This window comes from Mya arenaria, chromosome 3 (assembly GCF_026914265.1).
Source record: "Mya arenaria isolate MELC-2E11 chromosome 3, ASM2691426v1".
Lineage (NCBI taxonomy): Eukaryota > Metazoa > Mollusca > Bivalvia > Myida > Myidae > Mya > Mya arenaria.
The window spans coordinates 13,579,171-13,593,326 of record NC_069124.1 but is presented as its reverse complement, the minus strand read 5'-3'; positions in this window follow the sequence as shown (position 1 = coordinate 13,593,326).

Sequence of the window (14,156 nt, the reverse complement as noted above, 5' to 3'; positions counted from 1 at the left end):
ACACCTTATATAATCCACTTGTACCACCTACTGCTAACGATCTGCACTCATTCAGTCAAGAAAAATAGATCGTCCATAGAAATTAGTTTTCAATCTATAAGAAAGTCCCTTTTCTGACATTCAGATCATATAAATATCAAACTAAATACAATATATGTATCATTAAATATCAATACAATTATGTTTTAGAAGTCAAGGTCAGAGTCAGTAGAATAAATCACTGCGATTTTAAGGGTTTTAGAGTACTCAACCTGGTATGCATTTGTCCGAACAATAAAGTCGTTTTTTATGTATAATCTATTTATTTATAGCGGAATAAATATATACAACCAGCGTAATCAAGTGCAAAAATATGTAGTCAATAAAAGTGCAGCAGACTTCATCATAATAAATCGGCTATTAGGCATCTAGGTACAAAAATATACTTCAATCACACAAAATATGAAATGTTAGGGAAAATCAAATATGAAATATATGAAGAAAAAACAACAATTAATAACATTGCAGACCTTTTGATGGAATTTGTTGGATTTATTTTAGAAAAATAAACATTATAACTGCAATTTAAAGGATACACAAAAAATTCAATGTTCTATGTTTGAACTATCATGTTTCGCTTCTACCCATTGCTACTAACAAAACTCTAAAACATAAGAGACATTCTCTTTTTTAACACACAAAAAATGAAACATCATTCATCGGAGAGATATATAATACATGATTCAAATGCCAATTGAAAGGAAACGTGTAACTTGATGCATTCAATGTCTGTGTATTTTATAAGCTTGCGATGTTGTATTATAAAACGTAAATTTGATTGAATGCCTCAAATATGGTTCAAGTTATAGTTGGCTGCATGCGTGTTCTCCTTGCTACGAATGGTACTTATTCTCGAAGTAGTGCATAATCGCATACACGATGCTGAAGAAAATAAGGAGAAGTCCAAGAAAGATAGTGGTGATCAGACAAGGGTTTACCTGTCGCGTGTTGCGAGTTGCTGCGGATCACAGCTACTGGATGGGGTGGATCTTAAATACACCGAACATTGTTATTCATCAATCAAACAAAGGTGAAAAGTGATGAACTGATTTTAGGAAGTATTTCACACATTTTTTTAAAGAAAATGTCTATGTTCTGTTTTCACAATATATTTTTTCTAAAGAAATCATATTGAACCTCAAAACTGCCCACATTTCATTCCACGTCCCACTACATTATAACTTCTAGCCTCACGGGACTGGTCGTAACCGTTCCCTGGCTGGGCTTGGCGAGGAGAATTCGCTGTATGAATTTCCGCTTAAACAATGAATAAGGTTAAATGTGAAGTTGATGGTGTTCTCTGTTTGTGGCATTGAATGAACTTCTGTTAATGTTTGTCTTGTCTTTATCAATACGCCGTTAAACAAAAGTTGAACTTTAAGTTATTGGACGAGTTCCTGTATGTTCCTTAGTTTGATGGAGATGAAATGGCTAGTTTCCTATTCCATGGCGTTGTTTGTATTTCGTTTAGTGTTTGTTTGGCCTTGAATCCGTTGCCTGTTAACATAGTTGAGATTACAGGGGCTGTGCCTGTTGTTGCCATTATTAAAAATACGAAGAATAAATGCATGATCGATCAAAATCGTCTTTTATAACATTTGCCTGGTATTATTGTCTTAAAGTACATTATTTCTTCATAAAACATGGAAAATTATAACAAATCCATTTAAACATATATTTGTTCTAAACTATTTTGAAAAATAATACCGATTTATTGACAAAAGGAATACATACCTTCAAAAACTAATTGTGCATACCTCATAAGTTTGTGAAAAATATTTTCAGTGTAACAGTTATGCATTGGACCTATTCCTTTTGAATACATGCTTAATTTCCTGACTTATCTTTTTAAATGTTTTATAATTTGTAATAAATAAAAGTTCAACCACGGAATAATGGTACTTTACACTTAAATTACATTTTAATATAACATGCATATCTGAACCTGACATTTACAACACAATTAGGTCTACAAGTAGTATTTATATCAACATATCTTTGCAACTTTTTTAAGATGATGTACATTATATATATGGATGTGAATAAAACTGAGATAAAAACGAAATTAATTATGTAATTATGATTTATGTCGCCGATATGTTGCCGAACATGAACGTATGTAAAATCTAGTGTTTAAAGGAAGTATATGAAATATCTCACAATAAGCTCTTAAAACGTTAAAACACTTACCATATTTCGTTGTAGCCATTTTTATTAAAATGTTGACTTCAATATTAACAGGAAGTTTTATGGTGATGTACAATACAATAATAAGCTAGCTGAAGTAGATGAATATCTGTTAACTCAATGTTTATCAGGCTCTAATTAATTCGACGGACTTATTACCTTACAATAGAATAAAGGAACAAGCCTAGAAGCCAAACCTTTAACCATTGCTTACAATGACTTCGTTAAGAGATGTTTTTGTTCCAAACATCCGTTATTGTAAGAACATGTTAACTTTTGTAAGCTTTTAATTCTACAATGGCGTAGCTTTACGATGGCACTGTATGCCCGGGCATGTACAACATATTGTTAGATGTTGAACATGTTTTTCGAGGATATCCATTCGACATTTAATGAGCTGTTAAATACTGCGATTCCTATGAAATACGGTAGCGCTCCTAAGATGAATTTCAAGACTGAACATGGATGTTATTCGTTAGGGCTTCTAGGATGAATGTCCAGATAGAGCCTGGATCATATTTGCTAGCGCTCAGATGATGAATTACAAGACTGAGAATGGCTCATATTCACTAGTGCTCCTAGGATGAATTATTTCGAGACTGAGCATGACTCATATTCGCTTGTGCTCCTAGGATGAATTATTTCGAGACTGAGCATGACTCATATTCGCTAGCGCTCCTAGGATGAATTTTAAAGACTGAGCATGGCTCATATACGCAGGCGCTCAAAGGATGAATGTCCAGATTAAGCATGGCTCATATTCGCTAGCGCTTCGAGGATGAATGTCAAGACTGACAATGACTCATATTCGATAGCGCCCCGAGGATGAATGTCCAGACTGAGCATGGCTCAAAAACGCTAGCCCTCCGAGGAGGAATGTCAAGACTGAGCATTGCTCATATTGCTAGCGCTCAGATGATGAATGTCAAGACTGAGCAAGGCTCATATTCGCTACCGCTCCGAGGATGAATGCCCAGACCGAGCATTGCTCATATTTGCTAGCGCTCAGAGGATAAATGTCTTGACTGAGAATAACTCATATTCGCTAGCGCTTCGAGGATGAACTTCAAGACTGAGCATGGATCATATGCACTAGCGCTGCGAGGATAAATGGTAAGATTGAGCATTCCTCATATTTGCTAGCGCTCTGAGGATGAATGTTCAGACTGAGCATGGCTCATATTCGCTAGCGCTCTGAGGATGAATGTCCACACAGAGCATGGATCATATTCGCTAGCGCTCCGAGGATGATTGTCCAGACTGAGCATTGCTCATATTTGCTAGAGCTCCGAGGATGCATGTCCAGATTGAGCATGGCTTAAATTCGCTAGCGCTCCGAGGATGAATGTCCTGACTAAGCATGGCTCATATTCGCTAACGCTCCTAGAATGAATGTCCAGACTGAGCTTGGCTCATATTTGCTAGCGCTCCGAGGATGAATGTCTAGACTAAGCATGGCATATATTCGCTAGCACTCCGAGAATGAATGTCCAGACTGAGCATTGCTCATATTTGCTAGCGCTCCGAGGATGAATGTCTAGACTAAGCATTGGTCATTTTTCCTAGCGCTCCGAGGATGAATATCCCGGCTGAACATGGCACATCTTCGCTAGCACTCCGAGGATGAATGTCTAGACTGTGCATGGCTCATATTCGCTAGCGCTCCGAGGATGAATATCCACACAAAGCATGGCTCTTAATCGCTTGCGCTCCGAGGGTGGATGTCCAGAGTGAGGATGGCTCATACACGCTAGCGCTCCGAGGATGAATGTCCAGACTGAGCATGGCTCATATTCGTTAGCGCTTTGGGGATAAATGTGTAGACTGAGCATGGCTCATATTCGGTAGCACTCCGAGAATGAATGTCCAGACTGAGCATGATTAATAGTAGCTAGCGCTCCGAGGATGAATGTCCAGACTGAGCAATGCTCATATTCGGTAGCGCTCGGAGAATAAATGTCCAGATTGAGCATGACTAATATTAGCTAGCGCTCATAGGTTAAATGTCCAGACTGAGCATGATTCATATTCGCTAGCGTTCAGACGATGAATGTCCAGATTGAGCATGGCTCATATTCGCTACCACTCCGAGGATAAATGTCCAGTCTGAGCAATGCTCATATTCGCTAGCGCTCCGAGGATGAATGTCCAGACTGAGCATGGCTCATATTCGCTAGCGCTCGGAGGATAAATGTCCAGACTGAGCATGGCTTATATTTGCTAGCGCTCCGAGGAAGAATGTCCAGAATGAGCATTGCTAATATTCGCTCGCGCTCAGAAGATGAATATCCAGACAGGGCATGGCCCATAAACGCTAGCGATACAAGGATGAATGTCCAGACTAAGCATAGCATATATTCGCTAGCGCTTCGGGGATTAATGTCCAGACTGAGCATGGCTCATATTCGCTAGCGTTCAGACTATGAATGTGTAGACTAAGCATTGCTCATATTCGCTAGCGCTCACAGGATGAATGTCCAGACTGAGCATTGCTCATATTCGCTAGCGTTCCGAGGATGAATGTCCACACTGAGCATTGCTCATATTCGCTAGCGATCCGAGGATAAATGTCCAGACTGAGCATGGCTCATATTCGCTAGCGCTCCTAGGATGAATGTCCAGACTGAGCATGGCTCATATTCGCTTGCGCTTAGAAGATGAATGTTCAGACTGAGAATTGCTCATATTTGCTAGCGCTCCGAGGATAATTGTCAGACTGACCATGGCATATATTCGCTAGCGCTCCGAGGATGAATGTCAACACAGAGCATGGCTCATATTCGCTAGCGCTCAGATGGTGAATGTCCACACTTAGCAATGCTCACATTTGCGAGCGCTCCGAGGATGAATATCCAGACTGAGCATTGCTAATATTCGCTAGCGTTCCGAGGATGAATGTCCACACTGAGCATTGCTCATATTCGCTAGCGCTCAGAAGATGAATGTTCAGACTAAGCATTACTCATATTTTCTAACGATCCGAGGATGAATGCCCCGACTGAGCATGGCATAAATTCGCTTGCGCTCCGAGGATGAATGTCCACACAGAGCATGGCTCATATTCGGTAGCGCACAGATGATTAATGTTCATACTGACCATTGCTCATATTTGCTAGCGCTCCGAGAATGAATATCCAGACTGAGCATGGCCTATATTCGCTAGCGCTCCGAGGATGAATGTCCTGACTGAGCATCGCTCATATTCGTTAGCGCTCAAATGATTAATGTTCAGACTGACCATTGCTCATATTTGCTAGCTCTCCGAGGATGAATAACCAGACTGAGCATGGCATATATTCGCTAGCGCTCCGATGATGAATGTCCAGACTGCGCATGGCTCATATTCGCTAGCGCTCCAAAGATGAATGTCCAGACTAAGCATTGCTCATATTTGCTAACGCTCCGAGGATGAATGTCCAGACTGAGCATGGCTCATTTTCGCTAGCGCTCCGAGGATGAATATCCAGACTGAACATGGCTGATATTCGCTAGCGATCCGAGGATGAAGTTCTAGACTGAGCATTGCTCATATTCGCTATCGCTCCGAGGATGAATATCCAGACTGAGCTTGGCTCATATTCTCTAGCGCTCATAGGATGAATGGTCAGGCTGAGCTTGGCTCATATTCGCTAGCGCTCATAGGATGAATGGCCAGTCAGAGCATCGCATTGGAAACTTGCAAATGTTACTCCTAAATTCAAGAAGTCTGATCCTTCAAAGCCCTCAAACAATCGTCCTGTCTTAGCTATTTAGGCAAGCTAATGGAGCGCTGTATTCACAAAAGGCTTTACAATTACGTTGCCAGCAGCAATCGCAATACATCTCATCAGTCTGGCTTTATCAAAGGGGACTCTACAGTAAATCAACTTAATTTCTCCCCTTATTATGTCAAGCTCTTGATGAGGGAAAGCAGGTGGTGCGGTATTTTGTGATATATCTAAGGCTTCGATCAAGTCTGACATAAAGGCCTTATTCACAAACTGTCTTCTTTCGGCATTAGAGGGAATCTTCTCAACTGGGTTACATCATGCCGAGGGAATCTTCTCAACTGGTTTACATCATATCATTTCCCGTAGGAAACAAGGAGCCGTTCTTCCTAATCTTTGTCTTATGTACTTGCGGGAGTGCCTCAGGGCTCTATTCTCAGTCCTTTTCTTTTTCGCATTTATATAAACGACATCGTTGATGATATTGAAGCTAACGTTCGTTTGTTTGCAGATGATACTATCCTGTACATAGTAGTCGAGACACCTGAAGCTTCAGCTGCTGTCATCAATTCTGATCTTCAGAAATTAACAACTTGGTCAACTAAATGGCTTGTCACGTTCAACCTTCTTAAACAGAATCAATTATGTTCTCTAAGAAACGTGATAGAGGGATACATCCCCCTTTGTTTTTACTTCAATTTAATTCGTTCACACAAATATTTCGGTCTCTGTCTTTCTGATGATGCTAAATGGAAAGATCATAAATGGAAAGATCACATCCTTTCCGTTCTCGACAAAACTTGGAAGAGATTGGGTATCATGTGTTCCCTTTAATTAATACTTTCTCGTGCATGCCTTGATTATAAAGGCTTAATAAGTCCCCTTTTGGAGTATGGGGACGTTGTCTGGGACAACTATAGTTTTAAATAACAGTGAAATCGAGGCAATTCAGACCGAAGCAGCGGGGATAGTAACCGTGTAACATACTGTGTCTTATGTCTGATTTGAAGTGGGACACTTTTGCAATTAGAAGGAAACAAACATAGGCTTGTTCTTTTTTAAAAGATGTGCAAATGAAAGACGCCCAAATATCTATCGTCCTTGATTCACAACCAGGTTCAGGTGAGATATCCACTAAGGCACTCTGAAAACGTTTCCCTACTAATTTGTCGAACCCAGTCATGTGCGTCGTCATTTCTTCCTGCTACAGTTCAAGTTTGAAACTCCCTTTCAATAGCAACAAGACAAGCTTTTATATACAAATTTCAAACACACTCGACAAAATCATCTCCACTTTACAATGTTTGTTCGCGCCGCAACCAAATCATGCATTGACGTCAAAGGCTCGGATGTAGTTCGCTTAACCAATGATATTAACAGAAAAAAATATCATTGACTCCTTTATGTGCATGCACCGAAATTAAAGATGCTTCCCTTTTTCTCATGATATGCCCTTTATAATCAACCCATAGACAGCGATATTTCAATGACCTTTCTTGTTCACCAACCATTCATAATTTACTTTTCGGTGACGATCGCTTAACTTTTGAACAAAACAAGGACATATTTCTGTGTGTGCAGAGGTTAATTACAAGTTCAAGAAGATTCGATGCTTGAATGGGTCTGTTTGGATAGGATAGTGTCCGGTGTCGGGGGCAATGTGTCATGCATGAGATGATAAACCTATTATATAGCTACATGTGTTAAAAATGATAACAGTATACCAGCAAATATATCACGCATCTTATTTTAAGTATCTTGATCGGATTTGAATATCATAAGTTTATTGAACTAAATAACTATAAGGAAAGGAATTTACATAAGTATTAAGTAACTTGTTTTCCAATCCCTATTCTTTGTATTGTTGTTAAAATACCTTGTATAAGTAAATTTGAAATAAATACCTCATAGTACTAAACAAATGTTTGAAAAACTTACTGATTGTCCCTCGAATGACTCCACAGTTTTTGTATGCTTTTTGGGCAACTTAAAGTAATTACTTAATATCACTGTGCATTCATGTTCATATAGGAGCTAAATATATTAATCGAATTCATCGATTAACCTAATGAAATCTTCTGTGTGACAAACGTTTAATTATTTTTCCATGTAAAAACGATTTGTTTCTGGTAATCGTAGCTCTCTAAAATGTGCTTAAGCTCCAGTGATTTGTATCAATTTCAATATACAACATCATAATTCTAAGTTTCAGATAGTGTTTAATTAGAATAGTAAGTTCCGTCAACAAAGAGAACTGATTAGAGTCTGGCGTATACAAAAGCAATATCAAGAACCATTGCTAATTATGCCTTTCCTTATCTGATGTGAAATGACTTTCGCAAATTTCGTGACAAGGAGACATTTATAAACCTTTTTTGATGCTGTTGTTATGAAGATGTCAATGGCTCACAAGACATGAATTGTATTCTCATTACAGATGTGGAACACCATTCACTTCCAGTGTACGTAAAATGCCATTGGATTCATTGTTTTGTTTATCAGAATTACATCGTGTCAGTTGAAAATGTTGTTATTTAGTGAACGGATAAGTCATGAACGTGTGCGTTACGCACAAGGCGTATCGTTTCTATGTGTTGGTGCTCCTATGGCTGAAATGCTATACATAAGATCTAATTGAGTATGTTTCTATTTTAAATTTCAGAACAAATGACAAAAACGATATTGAAATCTTATTTAAAAATGAAAACTTTACATTAATAAAAAGTTTATTACGAAGCCTGATTTACGAAACAAGTATTTGACCTGTTTACGTCTGTGCCGCCAGATAATGTATCATATTGTATTCAGCAGTCAAAACGTTTACATGTAATATAGCTTTCCAAGAATGTTGCCATAGCAGCTTATGTATACAAGTATGAAGATTTAAAACTTCAAACACGCGTAGATCCAGCCATATTAAGAACGTATGTGACCTTATGTCATCTAAATAATTTAATATGGACAAAGGACATATGGATTAGCTGAATTTTAATATGAATAGATCACCACAGCAATCCGGGCTTAATGTGTTTGCACCTACATGTACATTGGCGGAAAAACCTTTCTCACTGAATTCCGGATAGTACCTATTCTGAACTCTAATTCTGAACAAAGATAGATAAAATAATGATATTCGAGTACCTTTTGGCGTAAGCGTCAACATTTGTCGTTCCACTCATTCAGCTAGGGTCCTTGGATATGGATGGTTCTTCTAAAGCTAGGTTGTTACTTGTCGCTGAGTGTTATGCCTAGTTTAAGTTAATTAAATGTACCTCATTTATTCCTTAGAAAGTACAATTTTACACACACTCAAGGGGATGCGCTTTAATTCGATGTTTATTTTGTCCTTGTTGTCGCTTACGTCGTCCACAGTGCAGTTAATATTTTCTACTTCAGTGTGCTTTCCAATACTTATGTGAAAAACTACAGAAACAAGCTCAGTAGCAAAACATTTAAACATAAACCCCGTTTAATGGCACAGGGTAAACGCCAAAGACATATAACACAAAATAAATCACAAAAAGAAACATGGAACAAAGCGATGCATCTACCATTGCTACCAGGATATAATGTTTATGACTTCTTTCCTGAAATTAAATGTATTAAGTTTAACTTCAAACACGTTCTTGTATTCTAGAGTGCGTATTACTGGCGGTAGGGAGAACAATTCATTGATTGCTGGAGTCGTGGAAAATAATTTTTCGAATTGTGGTGATTTTAATAAGTGGTAAACTATGAGCTCTACCGGTTTCTACGACAGGGAAGCTCTGGTTGCGTCTCGAGAACTGGGAGTTAAGCATAGCAAACTTTTACCGTTACGTTCTACGATTTACTAAACAGCAATTAATTAACTGAGACCTTTAAATAGCAAGCGGTGTTTTAAAATGTAATACAGGAGTTTGTTTCAATACGAATTTAAGCAGAATAAATTTGGAGGTTATTGAAACTTTTGAATATTACTCAAAGTATGATGATTTTTTTCAGGCTAATGAAATTGTAGCGGAACTTTTGCTAAATTAGACGCTGCACAGTTAAACATCGGAAACCATAAATTCGCATGTGCCTGCCAATTTGGATTTGAAGAATGTTAGCGGCGTCCAAGATTTCTCTTCTATTATCTGCTCTAAATACCCTATTTAGAACACAGGGTATTGCAATCAGAAACGTATAATGAAATGTGCTAAAGCTTACGAATGTACGTTGATATATTTTGAAGAAATATTATGACTGACATGTATACATACCATAAGTATTAAAATAACGTATAGTATTTCGTTCATATTTATGTATTTGTTCAGTATCCTCTTAACGAGGAGGGGCGTACCTGAAGTACATTTCAAAGCTTTTGTAATTGGTCCTTTCATAAGTTCCAATAAATATGAATATGTATATAGAAAATCATATCGAACGTGATGACCAGAATCGCATGTAATTTCATTAGCAGTAGTATGATTATTATGCCCTTTGTCCTGCTCTTAAGGTTAATACAGAATGCATACTAGTAATTATAATACAATGATATTGTGTTCTTTGAGCATATTGTATTGAGATTTTTTTTCTAGAATTTCTGAGACTGTGTTTTAGACATACCATGAAACTCATTATGTCGTTGTTAATTGACCAGTCTCTTACCTTAACGCATAGTACCACGATATGTTTTATGTTTCAGCTGCAACAATGTACGGAATTCATTTGTGTTATGTTTTCTATACATTCAATTTGCATTGCGCATGTCAACTGGAAAATGTGGTGAAAACCTGTATAAATCATGAACAGTAAAGTGCTAAATAAAGGGGAATAAACCCCCTTACTCTACCAAATTGTAAATACAACTATTACCGTTAAATGTAAGTCTAATTGTCGACATGTGCATCATTACCACATATGCCGTTAACAAATTTTCATATTACTAGATAATATTAGATCTAACAATTGAATGCTCTATGTATAACGAATATTTGATTATTCCAGTGTAATGTAAGATCGTACTTGATTTCAAGAGTGCCAAAGAAAAACATATTTTAACGAGTGGCGAAGCCACAAGTGAAAATATAGTTTCTTTATGATCACGAGTGAAATGAAATACGATCTTATACTGAAATAAACAAATTTTCTGTTTCTTTTATGCATATTTCCAAGCTTTATACAATTTTAATTTATTTATTTAATTAACCCCTTTTTGAAAAAGGTGTTATTTACGCCGCTACCTGTGGGACGCCCTCACGCAAAATTATTGCTGTCAATTTTCTGTTATTGTTTTTATAGTCTATTATTCGCTCTGTTTTTAGTGCAAATATTTTATGAGCAGTTTTGAATGAAGTTTTTTAAGTGCATCTATGTTCTAAAACAATAACGAAAACACTTTTATTTTAAGCGGGGCATAAATACATAATCAAATTACTGCGCCGCCATGTATTGAATGGAAATTTGAATGTGTTTGCAAAATAATTGCGGATACTCATTTGATATAAAACATTTTTCTTAGTTTAAGAGTGTGTTTCATGATACATGGGTATTCAGCCATCTTACTTTCATAGACCAGTCTGTTTCGCTTGAAGTCGTTTTCCAGGTAATGATGAGGACCACGCTAGTTTGTTGACAAATTTAGTGGTGTGGGTTTGGTAAAAATATTATGTTTATCTGTAAATTGTTGTGTGGATTTCGTATTACGTTTTATAACGGCAAACAGTTCAAAATACATTTAAATGATGGTATAACATTCTATTTTTGTTCGAACAGTTGTTTTCGTCTGTAATTTGTATTGTTTGAAAGTAAATGTTCGATCATTCAGCTTCAATATCAAGAAATCGTTTAAAACGGAATAAACATATTTGCTAATACACGGCAAGTTGTTAATTTCCAAATATATTTTTATTTAAACTTGTGTAACATATCTTTACATTTTAAATATTTTTAGCCAACATTTTCTGGTTGAAAGTGAAGTGTTCTGTTGTGATCAAGGGTAATTAACTGCAATGGATTTTAAAACTTTGTTCTGGAAGTTGGTATTTTCACTTCTTATTTTGTAGTGAAAATATCAAATTGATATTTTACTGTTGCTATTTCACTGATAAAGCTGCATATTTCATCGAAAAGCATGAAAGAAATAGACACATTTATCAACGGGGTGCCTAATTGGGAAAAGACACCAAAAAGTCAATTACATTCGACAATTTTATCAGAGCATTCAACCGTGCGGGAGTTGATGTCAACTAAACCTGCGACTAAACCAAGATTTCTTACTTATTTTCTTACACCGGATTCTAAAAGTTAAAAAGAAGTCAATGTCTCTGAAACTACACATAATAAGTAGGAGGTAAATACACGAAAGATATGTATACGTCATTATCCCTTTTTAAAAAATAATTAATCGGCTTTAATCCATGTAAATCAACTTTCTTCTGTTTCGAATACAGTGATATATACTGAAATAGTGATGACTTTATTAACAGTAATATACCACCGAGTTCCAGTCTAAATTCATAACTTTCTGACCTTGGAACAAATGATAGGATAACCACTAATATTTACTTTCACATAAGGATAATATATCAAATGAATGCATCATATTAACAAATAAAGAGTCTCTAAAACATAATCTTGCAGCTCCGATATTTCACTATCCAATGTTCGAGTCAAACGCTTACACGTTTTTTATCCGCGCCCCTTTATAGAACCGGAAGTGTTCAACGCTTATTCCGGTTCCGGTATCCGACGTTGCCAGATATCTTGTCGGCTAGTCAATAGACGCCAGAATGGTCGCTGATGGATTCACGGCCACTGTCGGTTACGATTAATGTGTCTCCGTAGAGTTATAAATGACATCGGCGGTTGGGTAACCGCAGCCGAACTCATCACATTCGCCCTTGTTATCTTCTTATACCTTTTATACGTGCAACTGTTAACGGTACCGCTACCGTCGGTAACTTACTGTAGCCCGAACCGCTCCGATAAAAAAGTGTCTATTTTTTTACATAAAGTTGATCTCTCACAAGGTCACCTTTCCCCACAAATTTAAAATTTAGAGTTAACAAGTTTTGCAACAATCGGGCGAGTTTTGCCACGAACATATTTTGTGAGCTCTGCTTATTTTAACACCGTTTTCAATACATTTCTGCAAATGTCAAGCACCGTTGTCTCACAGTCTTTATTATGTAAAAAAATAATATCACCAAATAAAAACTAGATTTATAAAGGGAATATAAATAAGGGAACTAATACAAGAGGTTATTGAACACCTTAAATATATCAAATAATCAAATCGAGGATAATCATATTTGTCGAAGTAGCGACAGCCTTGGGCATCCTTGATCACCAAATGCGTAAAATTGTCATTCTGTTAATCTCGGTCACTGTTATTATGTCTACCATGTTCTGTTTTAAGAGCATGGATTGAGCATCGAAAGTTTGATGAGATTCGCTTATATGTATATATGGAACAGACTCAGATAAATATGTTTCTGAGGTAATTGCCGATTTAAAACGTTTATAGCACAACGCCTCTGTTGAGGAACTATTATCGGAAATTATGTTTTGGTAAGCTTAGTCTCTGAGGCGATTTGTAAAAGTTTATAGAAAGGCCTCGGTATGATCGACTCATCTGCAATCCATACCTAACTAAAATCAGTCGTGAAAAAGAAGTCGTTTGACGCTTGAAGCCAATCTCCATCTACCATGCTCGTCAATGAACGTAATAGTTCGTAGCACTGCGTATCTATATATATGTCGGGGCATATTTAATTGTTTAAGCCAGCATTTATATTGGGGAACACGCCCAGTTTGTCTTATTGAAAAGAAGTTGCAACATTTTGATTTTAGCAACCAAGTCTCTTACAAAACATAAACTGGAACTGTTCAGTTTACTCACAGAATTCGTAGCCCCATATCTCCAATGAATATGTCAGGCTTTTTTTAATAGCATCGAAAAGATTAAAAGTTTCATGGTTGCTTAGAAAAATGCTTTTCTTGTTTTAAAAACTTGTTGACTGCTTTCGTTACTTGCAGTAAGAGGATGTCAATAGTTTTGGTCCCTGGTAGCTCAGGCATGAAATATGAGCCTAAATACTTTAAGGTAGAAACAATTTCTATTCTTTAATAAAACCACATTTCATATTGGCCGTTGCGTTACCACGCCTGACTGAATTCGGTTTGTTTTTCACATAAGTATTATTTTCCGCTAAATGTATTGATGTCCTTTGTCCACCGTGCTTACTCATTATTTTA